This window comes from Corapipo altera, unplaced genomic scaffold (genome assembly GCF_003945725.1).
Source record: "Corapipo altera isolate COAL_440 unplaced genomic scaffold, ASM394572v1 99, whole genome shotgun sequence".
Lineage (NCBI taxonomy): Eukaryota > Metazoa > Chordata > Aves > Passeriformes > Pipridae > Corapipo > Corapipo altera.
This window is the reverse complement of record NW_020884988.1, coordinates 466,005-482,930: the sequence shown is the minus strand read 5'-3', so window position 1 is coordinate 482,930 and position 16,926 is coordinate 466,005.

The following is a 16,926-nucleotide window of genomic DNA, read 5'->3' as shown; positions in this document are numbered from 1 at the left end:
CACTAAGCTGGTGCAAGGTTCATAACTGTGTTAAATGAGACAATCATGAGGCCAATCATCGTGCAATTAAAAATCCTGCCCGTGCACCACAAAACCAGCCAAGGCTTTTTGGAGGTATTTTGTGCTGAGAGTTTGTGTGTTGTTTGTTTGTTTGTTTAATATACAATGGAAACTACTCACTAGGGTTCACCTGGCCCCACCTGCTTTGGCAGGGCAGAAGCAGCAGCCCCGCTCTGGGCACAGTGAGCCCTTCCAAGCAGGCACATCCAAACTGCTGCAATATCCCTGAACAGTATCCCAATTACTTGAACAGCAAACACTGGATTCTTCCTGCCAAACCAAGCAGAAGTATTCATAGAGATGACAGTGACTTCATGAAGATGTTCTTTTTTAAATGGCAGATACAGAAGCAACTCTTATAGACATCAGCACCTTTGTGCTCTCGTTCCTACATTTTAGATACCACACGTGAAAAATTTTATACTCATTATTCACCTGTTGACAGAGTATACTTGGGTATCTGGAGTAGTTTGAGCTACTGAGTGACAAAAAGACAGTATATTTTGAAATACAGGCCTGAAAAAATTAAATAACAAGAAAAGAAGAGGAAAGCAGGTATATAAATAGCTAGGAACAGAGTAAAACTAGATATAGTCAGGAGGAGACAGTTCACAGTATTGTGACAACCCTTCTAAGGCACCTATTTGCTTTAATTTCTTTTCTCCTATCTTTTACTTCTTTAGCAATATTTTATTGACAACTTATTTTAGATGACAGCTTATTTTGCCCTGTGGACAACCAGTGGGATGCGTCTATTAATTTTAAAAGCTTTAATTCAGAGATACACATAGACATGCATATAAAGACTAAGATTTTTTTTTTTATCCTCTGAAATTTCAGGATATTCTAAAGACTTTCTACACTCTTACCCTTGTCTAGGGTTATCCACTGTTTTGGGGAGTTTTGATTCCTGGAAGTCAAAGGACTTTGGATCAGGGCATTAATTTACTGTACAACTCAGTGACTTTGGTGGACTTGCACTCAAGTTGCTGTTGGTCCAGTGATCTTAGGTCCTGAAATACAGACACAGCTCTCAACTCCCTGTCTACTCTTTAGAAGCAGAGCAATGCATGAACTCTTTTCATCCTTTTACCACACATGTCATTCCATTTTCTCTCTAGGAAAATAGTTTCCTGTTATTTTTAGCTCAAATCACAGCTTCATTTTGAAAAAAAATACAGAGTCTACACTATTTCTTAGTAGTCCTCCAAACTTAATTTCCTGGGCTGCAAAAGAAAGCTGAAAAAGGTGAAAACACCATTGACTTTTGATCTGTTTTAGTTAAGAGCATGCCAGGCTTCTCAGATCCAGTTCATAGTCCTCTTTTAAGTACCTTAAGGTAAACGATGCAAGTCACAGCTATGTCAGAACATGCTTTGCTCACCTCTTCTCCCCCCCCCCCCCCAAACCATTTCTGACCCTGCTTTGGGGGACAATATTGAAAACAGGGAAAATATAACCCTGTTAAAAACATGAATCAAAAAGTCACTGCTTGTGGACATGTTTTTAAAATTGCTTAGTTGCATGGAAGTCCCTTTAGTGCTTGAAGGACTTTAATAAAATTGATTTTCTGAGTATAGCCTTTTAGCAGCTACTGTATAAGCTTGAAATATGAACCCTTCATTGTTGAAAGTGTTTCATTTTTGCCCTGTAACTAATGATCAAGGGAAAGAATGTGTTCAGAATTCTCCATGGTTGCCATTTTCATAATTAAATTGTGCTAATAATAAAGCTTTGCAGACTTTAAACAAACTGGCACTGGAGTGGAATGTGGTTTGCAGTGTTTCATTTAGAGACCTCTGCAATTAGCCCTTAATGAATAAGCATACCACAGTGATAAGTAAGACATCTCTGTGAACCGGTTATTTACCAAAGCACAAAACTGTGACATTTTCATTCCAATGACTGAAATCTATTCTCCAGGTTTCTTCTAAAGGCCCTTAAGTAATCTGGGAAGTTAAAACCCATTAATTGACTTTAATGCCTGATGTGTAATACCAGCAGTACCACACCACTCTTTATCCTAAGTACAATGGCTCAAAAATAAGCAGCAGAGTCAGTAAGACACATGTAGCTGAATATGAGCTGCATACACAGTGCAGATCTACTGTTTTTTTGTAAACTATACAGAACTTTAAATTAATACCATTCATTGCAAAGCCATAGCTACAGGTTATACTCTTCCCTCCCATGCTGTCTACTTGCTTACACTAAGACTCACGTTAAAAGATTCTTTCCTATATTTGTTCATTAATAAAAGATACTTTTTAAAAACAACCCAAGCCCTACACCTCTCAGGATATTTTGTGGTAGTGTAAATCTGGGAAGAGTACTGAGGTACATCAGGGAGGAATCCAGCCCGTTGTGACTGAATACACAGAATTAGGAGATTTGGGTTAGTTCACTGACTGTGCCTTTCTTACAACAGTAATGCACTGCTTATAGGAGGGAGTCATTATTTTCTGGCAAAACTCATTTCAGCATCTAATGAACCAGATGTAGTGGACTCTCAAACCCGTGCTTTGGTTCATATAACACAGCAGGATATGGGATCCTGGGATTTTTTCCGTGAACTTCAGTGAATATTGGATGTGGCCCTAGGAAGAGAATTGTGTTGACTGCTGGCAACAGGGAGTATCAAAAAAAACCAGACAGACAACTTGACAGACTGTCAACAGACCGTTGTCTCATAGCTATCACAAGGCAATAGGAAGATAATACAGTATCTGCAAAAGTTACTGTGCTTCAGCCCAGGTTATCAAACCCAAGTTTTTCTAAGTTGCCTTTTCCTGACAGGATCAGAGGCACTACTGATCATCTAAGCGTGTTTCCTGTCTCTCAAATATTTGGGTAGGCAACTTTGTACTATCACATTTCAGTTCTACTTGAGGACTTTTTTTTCTCCTTTGCACTGAGTCATATTTCTTTTCTTTTGTAAAAATAACACAAGAATAGCAGAGAAAAAAGTTGGTGTGTACAAAAACATTAGAGCCTCTGATATATTTTAGTTTCCCTAACAATCTGACACAAATCTTTTCCAAAAAGAAATATAAGATAAAGACACAGGGGAACAAGAAATGTGAAAAAGATCTAGACATGCTGTCTCCAGAACCACAAATAACAGACAGCAGTTTTGTGCAGTTTGCAGTAATTCTTGTGGCAGCATTTGGTACAGAAACACTGCAAATGTCAACCTGACCATCACAGAGTCTGCCACATCCCAAGTCCCCCCTGCAGCACAGCTCAGCTCCAGCTGGTCAGCCTGCACAGGCAGGTACAGCACGTACTGACAAACACAGGTATGAAATGATCTGTACAGACACTTTCTATATAGAAAATGTGACACTACAAGATCTCTGGAGTCACTGCTGCCTTTACAAAACACTTTAAAGACTTCCTTTCAAAATCTGATCAGGCTCCATTATCCATGCAGACAAGGGATGCTAGGATACATCATGCAATGGGAAAAACTGGAAAAAAATAGGTATTAAGGGACACAGTGCAGCTCATGGTGCAGAGCCACCCCAGTGCCTCAGTATAAATGAGCTCAGGTCCAGCAGGGCTTAATTAGCTTTGGCTCACCAGTGGCAGCAGGTCAGTTATGTTGATGTCATGAGTGTCCAGCTCAGCTGGACATGACCTGGCTCTTTAGAGAGCCAGCTCAGATGTCTCTGTGTCTGTAGCACTGTTGATCTGAAACTCAGACAGTTAACTCTTGGATTACTAAATCTGGTCTGTAGTTGGACTTTTTGTTTCACCTATTCCTCCTGCAGTTGCTGAATGTCATCCCTCAGATAGACAAAAATCACACCCAAGGTCCATTGTGAGCAGCCTTCTCCAATGAGGAGTCCAAGTATCAGGTGGATAGAATAATTCTTCTATTGGCATCTTAATCCCACCATCTTGTTGATTCAGTAGGTACTGGGTGTCAGTTGGCTTGACACAGACTGTCTTGGGGCTGGCATATTTAATAACAGTGCAGATATTGCCAAGACTATTATCACAAAATTGACTCAGTCAGGACACCTCCAGGTACTGCCATTTAAAGAATTTATGTAAGAAAGGAATAGATTTTGGGAGGTAATGAAAATTTTGAACTTGAAAGTAACATTCCCATCATAAAACTAGTACAACATGGACAGAAACTTTGACACACACCTTCTCCAGGCTTGCCAAAATCAAGCCCCCATAGCCAGACAGTGACTCGTAGAGCCTGCATGACAGCCCACTGAGGCTGCACTGATGGGAACTTCCACGTGTCCCCTGGAAAAAACTGACAGCCTTAAACTTGAACCTCAAAAGTGAGTGAGGTGGTGACATGTTTTATTTATACCAACACTATACCTTGGTACCAGCATAGGTGGTCTATTATTTTTATTCATAGAGGGGTCCCATGAATGCCTAGGAGCACTCCTGCAAACAGCAGTTCCATGGCTGACTCGTGCAAAGCAGCAAGAGGCAGTCACCTCTACAGTAACTTCTTCATCTCTGTTATAATGTACAGACTCTTTTCTATTTAGACTTCATACATCAGACTAAAATATTTAGCACATAGAAATGGGACAAGCAGAAGTGCTCTTCTTAAACAGAAATCTCATACAGTTATTCATAAAGCAAATCAATTGAGGCAGGGAAAGAGAATACACCTTAGATGGGCCCGGGTGAAAAAAGGAGAAGTAATATATTATGTTCATTAAAGCAATATTAAAATTAAATTTAATACAAAGTACCTGAGACTAAAACCCAAAACTATTAACCCCAAAGCCACTAACTATTCATTAGCCAAGTCAATTTTGCATCCCATTATGATTCACAATGTGTAAATTCCCATTGAAATTGATTTAGTAAACCAGCCCTTTGATGGGCCTGAAATTAAAAGGATAGAAGAAAAGATACAACTAATTGAAGAACATAATTTGATGCTTGTACAGGGTGCAAAATTTACTGAGAGCAGATTGGAGCTTTAATTAAAGACAACGGGCCAAATCCACACCTGGGGTAATGATTGATGAATTTTGCTGAGGTCAGAAGAACTGCAGCCACTCATGGCAGGGCTCAATGCAGCTCCTGGTAGTGTCCATTAAAAAAAAAAAAAGAGCCAGGGAAAACAGCCTTAGGGGGAAAAAGAGAGAAATAAAGTGAGAAATATGTATTTCCCTTACTGGAAGTTATCTTTACAGGCCTTCCTTTGCATTGAGCAACACTGGGAATTTCTTTTTGCTGATGCTGAGGGGGACAAACTATAAGATGAGGATAATCCTGCTTGGACTCCCAAATTAGGAGTGACGAGAAGGGTTTCACAGAACTGTCAGGAAAGACACCTATCTCTTGCCCTGGGAGCAGAGAAATAAGACCACATGGTAAATTATAGCCTTTGAGTAAGGCTTTTTCATTCACCTATCAGGGATGTCTAGGCTGTTTGAAACAATTTCATAACTTCTTTTTGCCTTGTAAAATGAAGCAGTTAAGCACATAGTTTCACAAGTGCTTTGTGATGAACCATTCCTAGAATATTTGTTCTTGAACTTTATCAATTTCACATCATTTGGTTTTGTTCCATGAAAGGTCTCACCTTTATAAAAGAAAGAGCAGCTGAAGAAACAATGATGTTCTGCACATTTTTGTAGGAGAGATAAATCAGGCCATGAAGAAATTTTTCATTATTTTCCAAGGAGCTCTAACTAAAAATTTAAATTTTGTTTTGTCTGCTTCCTTTGTAAGATATAGGGGCTTAAGACACACAAAATTTATCTGAACTTAAATGTTCAGTGAAGAAGTTGTGACCAAATGGCCACTGCCAGCATCAAAAGAGAGAATTTATTGCTGTCAAAGTCTTTAGTATAGTAAAGCAAAATAACAGCATGTTTAAACCCAAACAGAAAAGTTTAACACTTGCTATTTCCTATGACCCTTCAGTATGAAGCTGAGGAGTCAGTGTCTAAAATGGCACGAGGAGAGCCAGGAGGGAAGCTGTAAATTCTGTTTTACCAGTAGCAATGTTTTCTTTTGGTTCTTATGCTCACTTTTTGGTACTTCAACTGATTTAACACTGAGCTTTTTCTTGCTATAAGGTTGATTACACATTTCCAATCTGGGTCTGTCTTGTTCAGCAGACTGGAATGCTCCAGTACAGACCTGAGGAATAATTTGCTCAAGAAGAAGGTTCTTTTTTTGAATAATCGTAAATAAATAAAGGGTTGCAATGAGCAACCTTGAAATTCTGGGAATAGTCCATGTCTGAGATAGTATCTGCAGTCATGTTATGGGGATTGTTGGAAAGGCGTTGAAGGATCCAAAATAGTGTGAGGAGAAAACGGGCATAGTTAAAAAAATCTTCATCTACCATAAGATTCATGTGAAGTTTAGATTCCTTGTGTCCAGCACTCAGACAGACAGACTGGGATGATCCAGCAACATGAGCTAAGCCCACAGCTGCACACATTTCCTGGGTAGGAATGGTATGAGCTGATTGGGATTGTTTTGCCCACATCATTTGAACACCAACAACAGAGTTTGCAAACGGCCTTAACCAGGAGCATGACAAACAGCAATCTGTGACCACACAAACATGCTCTTTAACTCCTCTGCATAGCTTTAAAATACACAGCAAAGTCCACAGAAACAGGAGTTTAAAAGCTGGGGTATTTGGAGCAGAGCTCACTGGCCTACTGTCTTTGTTGCGTAAATCTGTGCTGACATGGGTGCTTTTCTACCTTTATCTGCTGGTGAGGACCCTCATCTCCACAGTGAAAGAAGGTATTCTAATCCAGAAAGTATCACCAAAGTTAGGAAGGGGCTGAAAGGCAGTCAGGTTTCAGTACTGAGCAATATCTGTTTGAACTCCATCAACAACACCCACATAAAAGCTGTTGTGCAGGAGCAAATAAGAAAAGTTGGATTCTTTGCCTAGTGTAATTCACTTCATTTATTGACTTTTTTTCCCTTTCGTTTGTCAGTGGTTCTGAGATGCCTGGCATTCAGGATGATTTGTAATGTAAATTATATAATTGTACTTTCACATATTTTAACATCAAATGGAATGATTGACTACAGAATTTGAGCTGTCTACAGGTGGGGGTCAATTATCATCTGAATAATCACACTGCCACACAAGAATAGCATGGCCATGGAGTGTGACATATTTTTATCTCTATGCATTTCAATGAAGTCAGGCTGGTACATAAAAGGTTATCACCTAGGAAACATATTTTCCTAAGCACAAGTTAAACATGCAAGCAAGATCAGCATAGATATTCAATTTAGCCAGTCAACCCTAACCTATTAATATTTTAACAAAATCCAGTGAGGATAATTTTTTTTCTTTGATCCCATCTCATTTGAGCAGCCTGGAAAGGGAAGAAAAATTAAAAACAAAATAGTCAAGCATACAGAATGAGGTTATGTATTAAGTGGGCTATTTAATGTTTTTGGCATATTATAGCCCTAGGGAAAGTGTGGATGGATTTAACAATCAAGATCTGTGTTCCCTGGGCCCACAAAGTTCGAGAAACATAAAATAATCTATACTTCCGAGCTGACAAATCTTACCTGACACTCTGCTTCATCTCACTGGGACTCTCTAGCTCAGCATTAATCATATGTTACAGGGAGTAAAAAGAAAAGTAAATCACACTAAGCTGGAAAGTGAGATGGAAGGTCTTTGGGCAAAGCTTTTAATCAATAATATGTGGGATAATAACCAGGAGCTATTGTTTGAATCTTCAGATATGAAAAGGTAGCAATGCCAAACACAAAGCAACTACAAACTGCTGAACTTCAAAGGGGTCTGATGCAAACCAAATAAGCTGGTTTTGCCCTAAATCCCACCTTCTCCCCTTCCCAGTCCATTAGCAATGTTCTGTATTCATGGTTCACCAGTATTTTGATCTAACTCCAAAACTGCAATTAAAAGTGTCTATCTGATCCTAGAGATAGATTCGGGGGACACAGTAGTATCATGTGCATTAATTTTTGGGTGTCTAATCTGAGATCGTTTGCTATCCATGGAGGTTCAGAGAATGTTCAAAAAAAGGTCTTATTTCTCATGTCAGGTTATTCCCCTCTTTCCCTACTAGCTTCTCCTCATACAATTACTGCTAAGACACAGAACAGGTATTATGTTGCTCTGAATTCTACCTCATTTCCAAGTACTGCACCTACTCTCAAGTCTGTAGCTTTCCTTCCCTCCAGCCCTCCCCATACATTAATAAAAGGAAAACAGTAATATTTTAGTTACTGGTCTACTAAACACTGAAGAATCTTTAAGTTTATGTATTTCTTACTGTTTAATTTAATTTGTGATTTAAATTAGAATATGCGATCAGCGGGTAGAAGGCTGTACAACCAACCCAGTCTCTACGGGCTGGAGCCTCAGCTCTGAAATACATGGCTGTGATTGATTCGACCCCCAGCTATTCCTACAGCTCAGTTCGTGACCTCTAACTTTCCTCACCCCTTCAATAATGTATGTAATAATATTTGGTTTGCTTAGTTATGAACAGGAGGTGGAGACGCTGGTCCTATCTCATACTTTTGTAATTATTATTATTATTTTAGGGGGTGGAGAGAGAGAGTTACTACTCAGAGTGAAACCTAACCCAAATCCAGTTCAGGCTGTCCATTAATGCAAAACAGTTTTGAAACTGTGAATGGAGCTCCAGTAATTCCTCCACTGTTGCTCAGCAGGAGCTCGGCAACACACAGCTTGCATGACTATAGTAAAAAAAAAAGTCTCACAACCATAAAAACATTCATGGACCATTTTCACAAGCAACCCTATCAGCGAGGCAATATTTTTTTACCGCTGAGTGTGTGGGCCACGTTCTCTTCCTTTTACTTTTTGCTTTTTTAGAGTACGTTTTTCTACCTTTGCTTTTTTCTTTAATTTTTATTTTTTGAGGGGTTGTTTGGTTTTTTTTGCCTATAAGTCAAATGAAAAATACTTCAAAATGGTTCTGGTGTGCAAAAACAAAAAAAGATATTTTTTTGCTTTAGACACAGTGATATCTGTACAGTTTATTTTTTAAATAGCTCTTTTGTTGAAGTCCAAAAAAATCTTTCAGTGTTATCATTTCAACACGGTAAACTATTCAACATTCTGAGAATTTCTCCATCAAAATAAATAAAACAATAATCAGAATTTTTACAAAGTTTAAGTGAATCAAAATATTTTTAAAGGGTTAAGATGGACTACTGGAAAAAAACTGTCTCTGCTTTTAAGGAGATTTGGCTGGCTCATCAGCAACACCTTCTATCTTTATTTCAAAGCTGCCCTATCAGTTTCCTCTCATTAAACCCAGGGAAAACAGAGACAGTCCCAGTGAAATCACATGTTCTTAAAATGAAACCAGTTCAATGGTCTAACAAACGCACAATTTTTTTTTTGTTAGTACTTAAAAATAACTTGTAATAAATTGTTTCACTGATGACTGTGGACTTTTTCTTTGTTCATCATAAATTTATAAGAAAAATTAATCCACCTTCACTACAGCATTTTGTGTTTTATCATACCAGCACCTGCTGACTCACTGCAAATACTCTTCTGGAGTGTTTGTCACTCCCAGTGTGCATCTCCTTGACAAACTGTGTGGTGACACTCAAATAATCTCTGCGTCACCCTGGGGCTGGAGCAGATCCCGCTCACCGGGCAGGAGCACACCTCACTTCTCGGCATTAGCAAAGGCAAAGGCACTCTGCCTCCACCCTCCAGGAACTCCTGATGTGCTACCAGTTCTACTTTTTACCCAGGTAGGTGGACCATTGCTATATATTCCCAAATGCAGACACACACTTTCCTGGACTTTGGTTTTTCAGGTAACACCAAACCAGAAAGAGAAGCGACCCTCTGCAAGGAGCTTGGCTGGTGTTGGGCTTTCTCCATGTGGCCTCACCACCATGTGGCACAGAATTTATTGTGTCTTCAGCTCCTGCAACTCTAGACCAATTTCCAATCCCTTGCCTGCAGCTGGCACAGCTCCTCCTGACACCCAAGTTCGGGACTGATTTGGGTGCTACACCCTTTGTTGCTGTTCCATAAGAAAGGAGAATGATCTCCTCCAAATGTTTTTCTACTGATGGCAACCAAAGACAGTTTGTATACACCCTGAAACTACTACACGGAACATGGATTTTATTAGTTTTGGCAAACTATAATGAGACATGAAGATGTCAAAGGTGTTGTGACAATACAGAAGCCTCCATTTTTCAACAGAACTTGCACAGCATGACCCGCAGTGATTACTTATGTGTCTGCTCTTACCCCAACAGGTGACCCGCCTTTTTTATTTCCCGGGGCTTTAACTGCAGAATAAGTGACAGGCAGGAGATGATGCAGGGATGCTGGAGGGCAACACCAGGGTAGGTTCTCTCCTGGACATGACCCTTCCAGGCATCTCCCCAGGCAAGCCAGCAGACAGACTTTGCCAGGCTGCAGTCACCCTCTCTGAGCATCGCCGGAGCATCACTGTCTCTAGTAGGTTTTTTAAAGATTGTGAAAAAAGGATACAGTTTTGAAAACAAACGGGAAGTTCTTGGACACTTCTGCCTCTCTTGTATTTGTACGTGTTCTACAGTAGTTCCTTTTATAGAGGCAGCATTTGTTAACAGCACTTACAGAAATCTCCTTTAAAAAAGGAACCATCGTTCTCTGATGCTACATTACAGCGAGAGCTGGCATTTTCATGATGATTACTGTATATTCAAAGCCACCATTTCTTAATTTGCTAATAGATATCACTCCTCTGCAGCCTTGGTCTCATTTGTAAGAACTCTGGTCTGCAATGAACCAGTCAGGAAAGCGCATACAGGCTGCGGATGCAGTCAGAAAACTCATCAAGGTTTTTATTCTACATAAAGAAATATGTAAACCCACTAATGTCTCTGAAACCAGAATGAACTGCTTACAATGACTAGATATGAAAAAAAATCAGTTTCTTTATAGTACAGTAGGCTTTTGTATAGCCTTCAATGAAAGTGGTAGTGTTGTTTAAATTTAGGTTCAGTGAAATGCTGAAACGTTAAATTTAATGGTGTTTCCTGTTCTAATCTCTCCTGAACTGGACTCAGTAAAGACTAATGACCAACCCTTTGAACCTCCAAGTCTCCTAAGGTTTAATTTGTTATTTCTGAGGAAAAAAAGCATGAATAAATAATGAGAATAAGGGACACAGTGACCAGAGACAATTCACCAGTGTCATTTACATATACAGCAGGGTTCCCAATTCCTAGAATTACTCATTACCACAATACTACAGAAAAAATTAACCCAAATCCAGGATGACAGCCAAAAGTAAGGGCTACTCTATTCCAAAGTTATCTTGAAAGGTTCACAATATTCTTTCATTGTATTTAAAGTCTGTAACATTTGGAACATGGAGAGTTAACACAGACTAGAGAAAATCAACACAAGCATTTAAGCCTCTAGTGTGTTATGACTCAAAATTCACTTGGTTAAAAGAAAGGAAAATAAATAGCTGAACAAAACAACCTGTAAAATTATTTCAGAAGATACCTATTTGCAGGAAATATAACTTTTACAAGAACATACCACTTCTGACAATCCCTTTTAAATCAGATTTTTCTTAGGTATTCAAATTAATTTCTTTTTTCAAACCTATAAAGCACAGGACAGTTGTAGCAGTTAGAACAATTGTTCAAAGCATGACAAATCTGGGTTTAAGTCCTTGATTTAGACCAGGGACTTCAACCTGGATGTTTCACATCTTACACAACTGCACTAGCAATTAGGTTTTTTCTTATTCTGGGCTGGACTTAAGTATTTCTTTTGAATTTTTATTATATTTTTAATATCTATTTTTGTTTCACCCTTATAAGAAATATTTGCTAGAATAAAATTGTTTGGAAGTGGAAAAAACATTTTGAAGGAAGAGGGAGCAGTGCAGTAAATGCAGTGCTAGAGCTTATTTTGCTTTAATTTAAATGCTTTGTGAGGCAGTGAAAAACCAGAAAATTACAATAGTGGGAAGGAAAAAGGCTTTGCTCACAAAACAAATTTTCTTCCTGAAAAGCAGTTTATTGCAATGTAGAAAGCTCGCTAATTGGATTTATGACAGGCAAGCAGTGATGGTAAAAAGGAATAATGTGAACAGGGAAAAATAAATACATATTAAATTTTACAGACACCTACTCATTTCCTCTGCTTTCCTGAACCAAGCACCCAGTGTTGCCAGTTTTCTGGCAATCCTTAGTTTACTTGGCAGAAAGGAGAAGGACTGTGGTTACATGGGAGGTAAATAACCACACAGAATAGCCCACAGAAGGGCTCAGTGCAGCTCATACGGAGATCGGCCGGGTGAAGTTCTGGAATACACGGCCGATGGAGCTGAGAAATGCATTGTACTAATGTGCTCTCTTTACACAGCATTCACCAAATCTGGTATTTATTTACCTCACATACCAAGTCAGCTATACATTTTACCCTCCTTAATACACTCTGGCAGAATTGCATCACCTTCCAAAATTTAACTTTTCATTTTGGGGGTTGCTGTATTTTTCGTGTTCAGTGTAGGACTGAATGCACAGCCCAGACTGGGTAGTTCTGTATCATCCTGAGTTACAGTGTAACCTGTCTAATCCTGGCACACATATGTGTTTTAAAACATAGCTGAAATTCTGCAAAGAGAGCTACTCAAAGTGTGACTGCAAAAGTCACCTCGAAATCTTGCACTTATTTCTCACTTTCATTTGGTGTCATAAAAGACCTCAGCATCAATCATTAACAAGCTATTAACACGTGCAGCTGATAAAAGTGCTCAAAGTCTGGGCAATAACAATGACGGAAATTCTTGGTTTACAGCCGGTTTAATCTAAGTCTATGGAGCCCAGTCTGGTTATTTTCTTGCCTAAACAGTGTTTCTCCATTCTTCTGCTTTCATCTCTGCCTCTGTAACATGCAGAGAGGCTGCATTTTCTCATCTCTGCTCTGCAAAACTCGCCCCTTCCCTCTGCTGCCTTTCCCACTCATTCTTAAAAGCAGTTTGCAAGCGCACGGAGCCAGGAAATGATTTCATTCAAATGTCATATGATTTTAATGCTATTACCTGGTAGTGAAGGTGTTATCAAAGGAATGAGAAATCTCAGCTCAATTTGCAATTTGTAAACACAATAGTGCTTATTAACAATAATGAACAAACAGGCTGTAATTTAGGCAGCATCATACAAAGGCATTTCCTTCCAGTTTTCTAAATTGCACCAGAACTCAGCCGTGCTTCTAGAATTAATAAAGCCAGAAACAGCTTTGGCTACCTGAATAAAACACATATTTAGCATTTTGTAATTCACTAGTTTTAATCACTCATTTTGTTAAATAAAATCTCTGATGTCATGAAACCTGAACAGCTGCTCAATTAGCTCGTTACTCTGTGTGTTACAAACGTCACTAGGGCTTTGGGGGGGTTAGGGGGGGTGCATTGTGTTACTGATGATTTTCTCACTGCCCCTGTTGGAACTAACACTTGTCAATAATTGTATTTACTTGGTTATAGTTACTTGCCCCTATGCAAAGGAATTTAAGGATAGAATATATAGAAAATGGCATCACAAACAAAACAGGCTCAGAAAAACATGAAAACACCTAGCCTCCATCTGCTGAAGTGTGATACACTTCAGAGCTCCCATTTCACATGTAAAACAGAACATGATTTATAATTTATATCTAGTTGGTGCAATCCTTCTCGAAGAAAAAAAAAATCTTTGGTGAAACACTGGCTTTATGTTATCATAAAACTATCGAGAAAATCACAGAACGTTTGGCAATTTACCTTTGCTACAGCATCTTTGAAGTTTGGATATTTATATTTTATGCACTTTTCAAATGAACTGTACTGCTGAACACAAAGACAAAAAACGTAAGTGTGAGTCGATGCTGAAATGTCATTACTGCATTAGCAGCAGTAAACCATGTAGGTATTTACAGACCTTCAGATAACATTTAAGGCCCAGTTCTAAAAAGATTTTAAATATTCTGTGTAGTGGGGAATTTATATATTTTATATATTTTCCTTGATTTATGTAAAATCTATTACACATTTAAAAAAATGGAAGAACAAAGGCAGAAGCAAGCAGTTCTCAGATTCTGCAGAACCACCAATTTTGCTTATAGCTGTGGTCCTTTTTATTTATAAAATTACAGACTTTTTAAGAGCATACCCGGGAGCTAATTCTGCACCCCTCATACCTGTGAATCACCTCAATGATTAGCAGTGGTTATGTGCAATAGGGTAAAACTCACTTCTGAATAAAATAACCTTTAAAAGGTTTAAATTAGGCTTCTACTTGGTCGTAGGCACATAAATGAATTACTTATGTTAAAAGCCATTTCAAATCTGCAGGATTATTTATTAACATAAAAGACGTACGATCGAGGAGCAAATAGGGATGTAGGGTGTTGAAATCTGAAAGGATCAACCTCTCGATGATACAGGAAAGCCACATGATCCTTTTCTTAAATTCTGTAATTTTCAAAGCACCTGTCCTGTGATGTCTCAGTTACAATCCTGGCTGCTGTGCTCCAACAGGCAGAGAAGTCACAGCGGTTTGTCTTTGCTCTGACAGGTTCATCAACATATTACAACAGAGAGAAATACTGCACTCCCACTTTACTTTCAGTCCATTTACTAAAGAAACACATCACTCTGGCATGATACATTTCATGCCACTGGCTAATTTCTAAGGCTGTGTTAAGCAGTAAGCAGGACTTTAAGAAAGGGCCAGATTGGGGTGATTCTCAAATATCTTTCCTTTTGCTTGTGACAGAACTAGTCAGAAAAGCCATTTGAAAAATGTCAAAATATTGGTGGTTGTTTGGCTTGATGAAAAGTGTTATTTTCATATAAAGACCACTTTTGAAAAGCATCAATTAAATCTCCTTTAGTGAATCAGCAGATTTATGACATCACCTTTTAATATACTCATAGAATGAAGAGATTTGAATTTGCTTCCTTTCCTAACTGCCTAAAATAAATTATACATCTGCAGTGATGAAAAAACCCACAAAATTAAAAGGTCAAAAGAAAAATTCAAAATGTCAAAAACGCAGTTCGAAAGCTTTTTTTGCAGGAATATTTTTTTTTAAAAAAACCCTCTTCAAACTAGGGGGAAAATATTTAAAAAGTGGATCTTATGCAACTTAACTTGACCGAGCAGAGCTGCACTCCCCTCCCTGTTTATCAAGAGGCAGAATTCAGTCCAAAGCAGGGGTGAGGACAACAGGCTCCCCTTCCACAGCCGGCTGCAGTGAGGGCCCGGCTGTGCTCCTGGAGGCGTCACCTCCACAGCTGCTCCAGGGTCTGGGCTCTGTGCCATCAGCACAATCGAGTTGAAAATTATTACATTCCACTGAAATTGTAGTTTGTTCATATTTTACAAAAACATCTCTTTATTGATACAAGGAGTCAAGGTAGTAGCATACAAATTCCTGCTACATCTGGCTAGACTTTGATTTTACCATATGGATCCCAACCCTCCTGTACAGGATGAGACTTTCAAAGGGTCCTAAAGGACCCAGGCACTCAAATACTGTTGATGTTTGGTGGCGTCTGTGAGCCAGGTCATGACAAGCGATCAAATTAGGGTGTCCTAAGAATTTTTTACCCTTCATTTGAAAGCTGCCACCTGCTCAGTTGGGAGACTGCTTTTCAAGCTCTCCTACTCCATTGCTACATGAAATAAAACAGATTCACAAATGCTTTCATTATGCTTTGAAATCTCATCCACAGTGCAAACTGCTACAGTCCCTGCGAAATCGGTGAAACTCCTCAGAGTTGTAATAACTGAGAAGTATTATGTGTTATAAGGCCAGCCAGTCTGCAAAATGAGAAGGTGAATAACTGTCATAACCAAGGATTTTATAAAAACCTCTGTAAGTGTTTCAGCTTTTGCTTTGTGAGTCAGCATGCTCACTTACATAAAGATTGAAGAACACAACAGGAGCCTTGCTCTCCAGATGAGAAGTCTTTGCAGCAAGGTACAGAAGCAATCCATTGCCTGGTGAAATGGTAATGTTCAAAAAATAATCAAAAGCAATGACAAATTTGTTAATTTGATGGGCAGTACTACAAGAAGAGGAAAGAGACTGCATAGCAAAATGCTGAGACTTTTCCTCCTTTAAGTTTTTAAATATTAAACCCACCATTCAGGCACTTGCAGCTGTTCCACGGAATGTTTCAGCCTTACAGAGCAGCAGCTTCTGGAGCACCCCAGGGATGGCCACAGCACCTGTACCTGGGCAGGGCACCCCCTCCTGCGGGCTGGACATCTGCGGGGCGATGACAGTGCTGGGGGCTGATGCCTTCACGGGAGATCAAAGGAATTCTTGAGGGGTCAGGAGAGGATGACATGAGGGTCAGACAGCCGTACTGCTTGAGAGCCTTTCAGGCAGGTGATCCACTTACACTGTCATTTTTGGTCTGTGTCAAGCAAGCATTTTTTTTCCTTTATAAAGTGGCTCTGGCTCAAAAAATGCCTTCGCCTTACACCAGCAGCTTTTAGCTGAGTGCTTGGCGGCTGGGTTCTTATGTAAATGGGATCTGTAAGACCTATGAAAGGAGCCAATGTGCTAACATTGGCATGCAATGGCTTGGAAGCCTTGCAAGGGGGTGTATTTGTTTACAGGTGATTATTCCTCTATAAAGCAAGAATTTATTTGTTGATTTAAAGGACCTGAACGACCTCTCTGAAATTACTCATTTCTGTAGAAACTTCAAGGACTTTCTCAGACTCCTTATGGATTTCATACCGAAGATTTAATTTCAGTGACCTGTCTCCAAGACCTTTTGCTTACCTCTCTGTAAAAACTCAGACTTGCTTGACTATGACATCTCTACCACAAAAATGTTGCCAATTCACTAC